The 12,547-nt window shown below is 35.5% G+C and overlaps 1 long non-coding RNA gene across 1 annotated transcript; it reads left to right on the forward strand.

Moving 5' to 3' along the window:
* Positions 1-8,629: 8,629 nt before the first annotated feature.
* Positions 8,630-9,772, forward strand: LOC149575982 (uncharacterized). Its single transcript, XR_016362296.1, has 2 exons — positions 8,630-9,149; positions 9,249-9,772. It is a non-coding gene; the product is annotated as an uncharacterized LOC149575982 (long non-coding RNA).
* The last annotated feature ends 2,775 nt before the right edge of the window (positions 9,773-12,547 follow it).

The following is a 12,547-nucleotide window of genomic DNA, read 5'->3' on the forward strand; positions in this document are numbered from 1 at the left end:
CATAGTGTGTTTAATCGCAACTAGGTGAATCTCCTTTGGTTCACACATAAACTGATTTAAGGCATTAACTGCATAGCAAATATCTGGTCTTGTATTTACGAAGTACATAAGTGATCCAATCATCTGTATGTAGAGAGTAGAATCTATGGAAGGTGATTCTGCTGCTGCTTCTTTAAGTTTATGTAAATTAGTCTCCATTGCAGAAGACATAGACTTGCAATTCCACATTCTAAATCTGTTCAAAATGTCTGATGTGTACTTGCCTTGATTAAGTATGATACTGTCAGAATACTGTCGTACTTCTAATCCTAGGAAGTAATGGAGAAGCCCCAAGTCTTTCATCTCAAATTCTCTAGTTAGATCTTTCTTGCATTGATCTATAAGATGATCATCACCTTGATTAATAAATCATCAACATACAATATCAGAATTACCATATCATTTTTATCTCTTTTATAATACAAGTTTGAATCGGCTTCATTCTTGGAGAATCCTAAGCCGGTGAGATATTTATCAATTATTTCATACCAGGCCCTGGGAGCTTGTTTAAGCCCATAAAGAGCTTTCTTGAGCTTGCAAACAAAAGCGTTAGGATCATGAGTTTCAAATCCTTCCGGTTGCTCTAGATAGACTTCTTCTTAAATCTTTCCATTTAGGAATGTTGTTTTTACATCCATCTGATGTACCTTCCATCCCTTTGATGCAGCAATTGCTAAGACTGCTCTTACAGAGGTATATTTGGCAATAGGAGCAAAGGTTTCTTCATAATCAATCCCTTCTTTCTGAGAAAATCCTCTGGCTACAAATATGACTTTATACTTCTCAATACTACTGTCAACAACATGCTTTATTCTAAATATCCACTTAGAAGAAACAACAGGTTTTCCTTTAGGTCTTGGAACAATTTCCAAACATCATTTTTTATGATAGATTGGTATTCTTCTATCATAGCTTCTTTCCAAGCTATCTGTTTAATAGCATCAGAGGGATTGGTTGGCTTTGTTTTGGATAAGTCACTCATGTTAGCTGTATAACCAGAGAATCTTCTAGGTCTTTTGCTTTCTCTGACTGTTTCGGAAGGTGCAACAAAGTCTTGGGCTGCATCAATTGTTTTAATGGCCCAAAGTGGTCTTTTCTTTGAATTTTCTTTAAGGTTCATATTTTGAATTTCATCTTTGATTTCTTCTAAGTTCTCCCTCTGGGACCCAAAGTCACTATTTCTTTCAAAAATAGATAAAGAAGAAGGTTCATCAGAACTTATGACTCTTTTGAATGCAAGATCTTCGTCAAAGATTACATCTCTGCTAAGTTCAATAGTTTTTTGTCCAGGTATGAAAATCCTATATGCTTTAGAAGTTTCACTATACCCTACAAAAATACCTTTCCTCCCAGAGGGTTCTAACTTGGTTCTATTTTCTTTTGGAATATGGATATATACAGGACGTCCAAAAATTCTAAGAGGACTTATATTGGGTTTTACTTTAGTAAATACTTTTTCAGGGATTTTATCTTAAAGATAGGAGTGAGGGCTTCTGTTTTGCAGTACAAGAGGCTTCTGCCCAAAGATAGTATTCTAGATTTTAGTCAAAAATCATAGCCCTAGCAGCTTCTATAATTGTCCTATTCTTTCTTTCTGCTACCCTGTTTTGCTCTGGGTTATAAGGAACAATGTACTCCCTCTTAATTCCTGATTCGTTACAAAACTTTTAAACAAGTCTGAGGTATATTCTCCTCCATTATCAGTTCTAAGGGTTTTAATTTTATGTCCTGAAATTTTTTTAGTTAATGCTTTGAATTCTTTAAATCTTTGTAGGATTTTTTCTAATTCCTTGCATTTTAAAAAGTAAATCCATGTTTTCCTAGAGAAGTCATATATGAACAAGATATAATACCAAAATTCTCCAAGAGAAGGAATAGACATAGGTCCATATAAATTGGAATGAATTAATTCTGGTACATTATTTGTTTTTCTAGTACTATCATGAAAGGGACTTCTGGTGCTTTTACCCAGAGCACGCCCTTTGCAAATACTAGGATGGTCTTTATTTAATTTGGGTAATCCAGTAACCATCTTCTCCATAGTTGATAAGGTTTTAAAATTTAGATGCCCTAATCTTTTGTTCCATATTTCATTTGTATCTATAGCTTCATGGACTAGGGCTTGAGTGGATTGACTAGATTCTGTATTTAATTCATACAAATATTCTTTTCTTTGACCAATTAACTTTGCTTTTTTGATAGAAGAGTTATTAGCCCAAGTTAATACTTTGCCATCTATGAATGCAACATTATTTCCATCATCTTCAAGTGCTGTAATTGAGATTAGGTTTCTTTTAATCCCTAGTACATAGAGTACACCTTTAAGAAGAAGAGTATTTCTTGATTTTAGTTTCAAAGTACAATTTCCAATTCCTTCAACGGGGTGTGCTGAGTTATCACCAATGTTAGCTTCACTATTAACCTTCTCTGATAAAAAATCTAGAGTTTCTTTGTATCTCGTTATATGTCTAGAAGATCCACTATCAATTACCCATGCTTTATTTGAAATTTCATTTGATAGAGAGGAATACAAAACACGGTTCTCAGGATCATTAGTATCTTCTTCTTTAGTGACATATGTACAATTTGCCTGTTGTTTGGAATTTTTAAGACAATTAGATCTATAGTGTCCAAATTTTTCGCATTTGAAACTCTTTATTTTAGATAGATCTTTCTTGGGCTTCACATTTTTTTGATTTCCCTTTTTCTTCTTGAAATGCTTCTTCTTTCCCTTATAAGAGTTTGTATTAAGAACGTGAAGTTCTTCATCTTCTATTTTTGGTTTCCCTCTTTTCTTTAGTTTTCTAGATTCCTCTTGAAGACAACTTTTCTTGAGTTTGTTAAAGTCCAGAAGCTGATCTCTCGCACTTATTCTTTGTGCGAATGTCTCCCATGAATCTGGCAATCCATGTATAGCCATAAGTATTAATTTTGTGTCACTAATGATGGTTCCTATGCTTGATAGTTCATCTCTAATGCCGGAAACTCTTAGGAAATAAGAATTTATCGATTCTCCTTTCTTTATTTGAATGTGATTTAGTTGCCTTTTTAGTGCAAGAACCCTGGTTGCATTTTTTATTTCATATGCATTTTGTAATACGTTCATCATATCAAAGGCAGTTTGATGTTTTGTAAGCATAGGTACAATATCATTTTTAACTCCATCCAAGATGATTTGAATAGCTTTTCTATTTTCTTTTCGCCATATAGATTTGTGAGGTTCAACTGGGGGTTGTTTGGATGCTCCGTCAACGAATTGTTTAACATTGTTCTCTTCAAGAATCATCAAGATTCTGAATTTCCAGGCTTCAAAGTGTTCTTTTCCATCAAACTTGTCCTCAAGTCTGATTGTGTATGCCACTGAAGATAGGAGAAAGCTACTAAATATATATGAAGTTTGATAACTGAGTTTTGCAGAGCCCTAGAACCGATAACTTGGCTCTGATACCATGTAAAGTTTCTGCTAATTCTTTGTTCTTTGGATCAGACTATTAGTTCAGTCTTGAATTGCTGAAATGGTCTTCAAAATATTATGAATATTCAGATTGTTGAGGAATTTAACACTTATCCTAAATGCAGATCCAGTACTCTATAATCGATCTTGATTGAATTAGAATATCTCTGATTTAGAATACGCTGGATGTAAAATGCTTGGAGGAGCAGACTGCTATAACTGTGTGTCATATAAACTACATTTACAACCTACTATATATCCTTTCTAAAGGATATGTCCCTTAGAGGGACATAACCTTTCCTAAATGAGCACTAATCAAACTCCTTCCTAGTCGGCGATTCATGAAGATATAATTAATAGCACTTAACAAACTAATTGTTAGTTTGGTTAAACATTATAATCTTGTTTCCTAAGAAGTCTCTAGCCCTTAGAGTCCTATATAAAATGCTAATTTAGAGATATATTATATTGAGAAGAACATTTATGGTATGTACTATCAGACCTGTAGGTGATCAGGTTAACATTATTAACACTTCGGTTTGGAGTGTGATCATCTGGTGTGTGTGCACAAGACACATAAAGCCCCATGACTCTGGAAGTAGCTTGCACACTGCACTGGTTGCATTTGTGCAAACTATGCTCCCCTGTGAAAAGATCGGAAATGTGAAAGAAAATGGAAAAAGTTGAGCTTCTCTGCAATGACAGTCATTACAGAACTCTATTGAAGATCAAGACCAGATTGAGTATTGAGATTTCCAGTATTTAGCATGTTTTCAATAACTTTGATAATACTCCCAGAAGGAGCCTTATCCATTGCCTTCTTTGCCTTATTTATATCTTGAAGAACAAACTCAAAACTTGTATCCTGCATCTCCTGCAGAAGTTGCGCCCTAACCTTGAATAACCATTCATGGAGCTTCTCCTTTACCAACTGTGTTGATTCCTATAATGGCATTATGTTTGAGATAGTGTATCTTAACCTGTGCAATTCCTCAGCACAAATTTCAACTTGAAGTTGTAACTGGTCTGGAGTATGTAGAGAAGAGGCAAGGAATTCAGGACATGATAGATATCCAAAGATTTTTCTTGAAATTTAGTGATATTCTGCTGGCTGCAAAGTACCCTATAAACTTGACTCCCTTTTGTACTACATCTTTCTATAAGTTCCTGAGCCTTCTTCAAAGAAGAATATAGTTCTTCAAATACCCTGACAACTGATCCCGTCAAAGCTGTCTTTGAGTCCTTAACATCATCCAGCAGAGGCTTCAAAAGCTTCAATCGTTCAACCAGACATTGGCAATTTGTATGATCTGCCCCAGTCTTTCCATTCAGCGTCACAATTTCATGAATTGCTTGATAAATGTCAGCAAATAAAACATGTAGAGTATCCATAGGCCTTACACTGTCACCTTGTACATAATGACGATCTGCAATGTTTTGAGCAGAAGGAAATCATAGCATTGCCATGTCATAAAGACCACAGTCTCTGAAAAACAGCATCCCCCTGGGCTTCAAAATCAATAAGCATTCTTTTATGACATGTGACATTCTCTTCAAAGGTACTGAAGACACAGTGAATATCTATCACTGTGTCACGAAGTCCAATCGACCGATGCAGTATAGCCAACTGGGAAATGTTCCAATAGAGAAGTCACAACAGAATGGTTTGATGATGTGCTTCAGACATTCCAATTGCAGCAACCACCATTTCTTGAGCTCTCTCTAGAGTAACCATGATACAGTCACATGCATAGACAATTCAACCACTATTTTGCCTCATAATCCTCTATTTTTGCAACTTCGGAGATTGACCGTAAGAGCTGGAGCTCGGCATTGGAGTTGCATGCATTTTTTTTGAACTTAAGAAAGAGCCCGATCCTCTGCTTATCTCAGCTATTCCAAAGCCTTTATAAATTGCCGGGAGAAAATATAACTTTGGGCGTTCTTGTCGGGCTTTTCTTTGAAACTCACTAGCCACCCAATAATATCTACATCATAAATTAACCAAGGATTATAAGAAAGAAGTGTTTCTCCTACTTCCCAATGTTCTTTGCATAGTCGATCATAGGGCTATTCATAATGGACTCCAACATTTGTCAATTAAATGCCATAAAATTTGTCCATTGCATCATATTTATGGATCTCATTTTTAGTTGTGATTCTAGAATAATTTTGCTAAAATAGTGACCTTGAAACAAATCAAGCATGGGGTAAATATAATGCCCATCACGCTGCCCATTTTGTGAATCAGTAACTTGATCACGAATTCTGCCAACAATGGATCAAAGATGTATTATGAATCCAATATTCAAAACAATGCAAATAGCCCAATCACGCCTGTATAACAGTTATAACCATACAAGAGGTCACGATTTCTGATCATCTATGGGAATGTATGAGTATCCACTCAAAGTAAGCAAGAATGGTTTACAATATCAATTGGCTAATTTTTGTTATTGGACGTTCATTTGATGGGAAGTGGGAATGTGTGCCAATATTCTATTGCTTCTAATGTATAATTAATAATGAAGATTCCAATAAGCTTAATCTACCATTCCATCATGGAGGGGAGTGTACATATAGGGATTGTAAGTAGTATAAGATCCATTTGAGAGTGGTAACCCTGAGTGGGGCAGGGAGGTTGAATGGTGGCTGTCACTTTCTCGCTCTTGGGCTTGATGGATAGGTTCCATGTGCCCTGTACGATCTCCCATGGTGCTTCATAATGAGGATGGGTTCTTTGAAAAAGCCTTAAGGAAATCTCGTGTACATTAGGATTATATAATAATGATTAGAATTTTCTTTGGAACATTGTTGAACTATGTGTTTGTTTAGCTATTGATAACTAACTTGGTGCGGGCTTTAAACCAAGGTATTAATCCAGACCTCGTTTAGGGGTCCTAGTGAAAATTAAGTGAAGTTCTAATAGGGAACATTATGCTCTCCCTCTCCCTCTCTATCTCCCTTTTCCCCTTCTCTCTTTCTATCTCTCTCTCTACATCTATCTATTTGTCTCTCTTTTCCTCTCTCGCTCTATCTGCATCTACTTCTAGACATGTCTTAGTCTCTTTGCCCATTCGTCTCTCCTCTCATCTCTTTCTCTCCCTCTCTAGCTTCCTCTTCCTCAACCTCTGTATCTCTCTCTCTCTCTCTCTCATGGACATCAAAAACGTATGTCAAAAATAGACCAAAATTTTCCCCATTTCACCTTCCACTCCTCTTTGGCGTACCCATCACACACCAATAGCAATTACTGGTTAGTACCAATGCCAGAAGAAAAAAAGGGCAGAGATCACTGGGATCGAACAACCTTAAGACATTTTCACTGCCTAACTCTGATGTGAGATGGCAATACATACCAAATTGTCTCAAAAAATAGGATAATTTTTTTCCATGTTGTGCATTGTGGTGCTAGAAATCAACTCATGCATCTCAGACAAGACATAGAACTGCTTGTACCAAATTAAGTAGTCTATCATTAATTTGCAAACATTTCACCGTCAAACCATTTTTTTTTGTAGAATCTTTTGGAAGTTTTATGCTACACTGACAATTTTACCATAAAATTTGTAATTCTGAAAACACTGCGGTTGAGTTCAATATTTCCTGAGCTCTTTAATACGTGTCTACTAATTACACAGATGCTGAAATCAATACACATTAAGGTTGAGTTTATCCTGTTAAACATTTGTAAGTATTACTGTATAGAAGCTTCATTTTAACCAATGATAGAAATGCTTGCAATTGCCTTGTGCATCTGCACAAAGGTTCAATTAATGTTCTGCATTCAGCTACCGTGTCTGATTTTGAAGATAAGTTTCTATCAGATTAAAGGCTGGAAAGAATTGTTGCTGGCTTTTAACCAAGGTTGCTGACTGATTTGTGGGTCAATTCAATAGAAATAAAAATAAAATTTAATAACTAAATAAAGAAATACTAACACAGATCAATAAAATATTAAAAGTAACACTACAAGAAATTTGAAACGGCAAAGAGGTCAAAGGATTTCAGATCTAGAAATAAGGCCTAAAAACCACCCTTCCATTGACGGACATATACTCCTCTGTTACGCATTACTATTTTGTGTTTCAGTTTTACTGCACGAAACTTCTTCTTATGCTTAAATTGCTTTAATGTGTGCCATTCTTCCTGGCTGGTTACTGTTCACTAATTCATTGTCCTTAAGTTGTTGCACTGTTTCGAAAGGAGAGTTTAATCATGTCTTACAGACTCAAATAATAAGCTTAAAAAGGCGAACCTTGAGACATGCATTCATTCATGTTGTGACTTATGGCAAAGAGGATACATAATTCTCTGCGGAGTTCTACATACAATATATAAGTGTTTTTATTAGGGTTCTAGGTTACTTCCAATAGTTTCATGCTTCCCAATCGCTTTATATGATTCTACCTTTATATGCTAATTTAACCGCATTTCTATTGGGACATCTTTCATTGCAACTTGTTTTTTGTAATTAGTGCAAGGGAGTAGTACTCATGGCTGTGCAAAGATTTGGGATGGAAGATTGTCACAAAGTGTTAAGTGAATTCCGCCTTTGTCAAGGCTCTTTAAGCAATGATGTTGGGGTGATATTAGAGTGGATGCAAAACTCCATTAATGGGTCTTAAATATATCTTTATATATGTATTACTGATACTTTAAGATGTATGTGGGCATGTTTTGGAAGAGGGTAGCCAGCTCATCTCACATGTTAATTTTGTAGTAGAATTTATAGGTAGTCTAAGGCCATCACTCTATTATCAAATTTATATTCTGTTCTCCTTTTTTTCTTAATGTTGAGTATATTTTGTTGTTACAATACTTGGAGGATTCCACTCCAGTATTGCGTTTGGTCTATCATTTTGTACATTTTTTAGATATATCATATCTGTTTATCATTGAATATTTTGCTTAAATAGAAACTGTAAGATCGTAATTCCAATGCAGCATTCACCTGAGTTTTTGGTTCTGCAGCTTTTTGTCTCCATTCCTCTAAAATTGCCTACACCAGACCCTGCATGGAATTATCCGAACTCTGTACATTTCAAGCTTTGGCATTATCGGTGGTCACAAGCATAGTTATGACTGATTTTTTTGATTTATCTATGCTCATCGTACCTACTTAAATGCTTACCTTGTTATAAAAGACTGCATTGCACTATTGTTAATTAGTTCATGGCTTGATTTTTTTGGTGATACTACATCCAATACATTTAACAAGTTATTACATATCCAAACTAAATGTACTGGATATGGTGTTACATGTCTTTGGGAAAGGGAGGGCTCTGGTTTCAATAAATCCTATTTGCTCCTATACTTTTGCTTCCTTGCTTGTTGATTTATAGCTACAAACCAATGCTAAATGTACAATTTTTCACATTCATCTGCATATCTTTTCATTTTGAATTCTGTACGGATTCCTTCATATATTACAATTCAAGTTGTTTTATCAATCATTAAAATCAACAGTTAGAGCAAGCACTAATTATCTAATTGGAAATTTCTTAAACAGGAGCCTCGGTTAGGTAGATGGGGTCGCATTCAAGCTGCTCGCAACGGTGTTGCTTTGTACCCTATAGATATTTCATGATGAGCATGAGGAGAAAATTGGAATTATCGTATCATATCTTTGTTGCTTCTCTCAGTGATATGCCTGGTATGTACATTAGTGTATAGGAGAACTTGGTGCATGTTTTGGGAAATCCTTTATAGCAACACATTCTCCTGATTTGTCAATGTTTGCTTTATGTCTAAGGTCGTCTGCTGCATTTCAAGTTTCAAGCACCAAGATCGTTCTGACCCCTAACTGTGGCCGACCAGAATATTTTATTTGGGAATATATCAAATGTATTTTTAGGAAGTTGGCTTGGCATGAGACGTAGTGCAGAGAGAATTTTCTAATTTTGTCCTCTCAATCTATGCATTCTTTTATTTGTTGTAAAGCCAATGTAATTTTGTAGTAGATATGAAAAAAATTGCTTAATGATTTAATCTTTTTAATACACCTCTAGAAGTTGCCTTCTTGAGGTAAATTTTGAGAAACCTGAATCTACATCAGGTGCCATGCAAATTCGCCAGATTTTATCAAATTTTAGGCTATATCTAAATGGGCCTCGCAAAATAATTTTACATAGAAGGTGAATTGTATGGCCTATCAGTGCATGTCTCATTATTTAGTGGAGTTGGATTCTACTGAACATTATGTATTTTGGCATTTCTCATATTTAACTTTTCTGTAATACAGAAAATGTGCTCGATCTTTACTTGTATCATAAAGAATTATGTCATCAAATTGTCAAACAAGGTGACTGACACATGAGGTTGGTAGTACAAAATTACATTAAAGTCGCAAAAAATTAAAGAATGGATTTCACAACATAAAAATGCAATGTGCTGTAACATATAACTCATGAAACCATAATCAGGAGCTGGTGATAAATTGAATGGCTGTATGTTACTGCATGTGTGGCACCTTTTATGCTGAAATCAATCGTTGTATTATTTTTGGCATTTTAACGTTATGGTGTTATATAATGTGTAATGTAGATCAAAGTTAAATATGTAGTTCTTTGTCAGCTGAAGACCACATTGGACTGCACGGATGGCATCCTTTTCAAGTTTAAATCAATTGGTGTCAATTTTCATTGTAACTATATGTTTTATACTTTTTGCAATTTAGATTAATGTTAAATTTGGAGTTCAAGTGCAATAAAATAAGCAATGGGCACTGTATGGCACACATGCAAGGAGTTACAATTCACCGTGGCTATTAGAGAATACAATGAGTGCCGGTCACGACAATAACCAATAGTATTCCACATTACACAAAGAAGCGAAGTTCCACTCAGTGGTAGAGAACTGCACATATTAGAATATTGCATGTGGGGTGAACTTTATGATTTTACATTTTGAGCTTATTTGCATGCTATTTCCATAGCTATACATTTGAAGATTGACAACATAAGTTGGCTTTTGATTTGCATGCTTTTATGCAAAGTCTTGTTGAGTCTATTGGTGCAAAAACAGTGACAATCACTTAAAATCATTGTTGTTGATGTGTAAGGGCATGACATAATTTGCTTCATCAAATTGTAAATGATGACACGCACACACAAAAACTAGGCAAGGTTAGTTTCTCCATTCATCAAACCTTGAGATGAATAGATTTAAAGGCCTGGAGCAAAGATGAAGGATGACAATAATCCAAATTTTTTGCCCTAGGATGATGAAATAATGTTAATATCATATTCTTTGAATGATACAGAAAGTGAAAAATGAATTGATACTTTGCCAATTGTGGATGGTAGAGAACTTGTGCTCTTGTAAGAGGTCAAAAGTTCAAATCTGTAGTGGGGAGGGGTTGTACACCTTATATTAAAAGCATTAATATAAGCACAATAAGAATAGCAATCGACCAAAGAGTACTATCCTAGGGTGATGAAATAATGTTTTTGATTAACTAAAATAGGGTTTGAAGGGTGCTTGAAACCTTGTACAAGCCTAAAGTTTTCAATGAGTGCATAAACAAAAGGTACAATAAATAAATGTAGAACTAGTCACCCCCCAATCTAAGGGTAACCATGGTGACAAAAAGCCAGTCACCAGCCAAAAGAAAAGATCCAGCTAGGAGGCAGGGCCAGATACATCACGATTTGCCCTTTGATTTAGAGCCTCCCTTGCATGATCGAATATTCATTTTTAAGGAGCAGATGGCCTAGTTTTCTTTCTTTTTACTGCATTCCAACTATCCTCCACTTTAGTTGCTTCAGCAATCCGATCTCCAGAAGAAACAGAACAATGGAACCCAAGAGAATTCGAGAAAACAACAATCTCCCTAGAAGAACCCAAAGCCAATTGGCCCCCCACTGAAACAGGAGGAAAGTCCAGAACAAGGGCGGGGCCAAGAGAGGGAACAGGGTCCTGGCCCCCAATAGGACCACGAGGAACAACAAACTCCTCCACCGAAGAATCATCTGCAAGGGAGACATCCGTAGACAAGGGTAGAATAGAGGAGGTCTCCAAAGAAGGGGCCACAAGAGAGCCATTTGAGACAACAGTCGTGGCAGCCACCAAAGAGTCCTAAGGAGAGTCACCATCCCCAACAGAGGGGGCTTTGAGGATAGTGTAATGATCATTCGACACATTCTTCCACCAAGGAGACTTCTTCTGTCTAGGTTTTTCAGAGGAGCAGCAAGGTGACCGGTCTTGTGGCACTTCCTGCATCGAAAAGGGATACCTTCGTAATCAAGACACTGGATCCAAGATCCAATTAGAGAGGCCAAACAAATCTTCGCTGAGAGACCTTTGGAGATGTTGACCTCAACTAGGATCCGAGCATAAGTGGTGCTATACACATTGGAAGAAGCATAAGTGATGAAATAATGTTAATATCATATGCTTTGAATGTTAAAAAAGGCTAAAACAATGATTCAATGCTCAACTTTAGATGGTGGGAAACTTGTGTTCTTGTAAGAGAGGTCACGAGTTAAAATGTATAGGAGATAGGGTTTGCACACCTTATATTAGAGGTGCAATAACATGTCTCCTAGATATTTAAGTATGAGGTAGTCTTGTATAATGGATTATAAATGACCTATGTGTTATGCCATTTCAATGTTCAAAATAAAATAAAGTTCATCCTTCATAAACATAGCATACAATTTAAATACTCCAACTCTAGATGGTGAGAAACTTGTGTTCTTGTAAGAGAAGTCACGAATTCAAATGTATGAGAGATAGGGTTTGTACAACTAATATTGGAAGTGCAATCAGATGTCTCCTACATATTGAAGTATGAGGTAGGCTTGTGCAATGGATTATAAATGACCTATGCTCTCTCATTTCAATGTTTAAAATAAAATAAATTTTTTCCTCCATAAATATAGCACACAATTTAAATATTCTCACAAGCCAATCAATTCGTGACTACCAAATAAGTTAATTAATATATATATATATTTTAACATAATTGATATTTTACATATAAATTTTTAAAAAGTACAAATAGAATCAAACCTAAATTAAATAATTTATTATTATCATTTAATAATAAAA

The sequence above is a fragment of the Cupressus sempervirens genome, chromosome 1 (assembly GCF_028749045.1).
Source record: "Cupressus sempervirens isolate cs-2001-9-10 chromosome 1, ASM2874904v1, whole genome shotgun sequence".
Taxonomy (NCBI): Eukaryota; Viridiplantae; Streptophyta; class Pinopsida; order Cupressales; family Cupressaceae; genus Cupressus; species Cupressus sempervirens.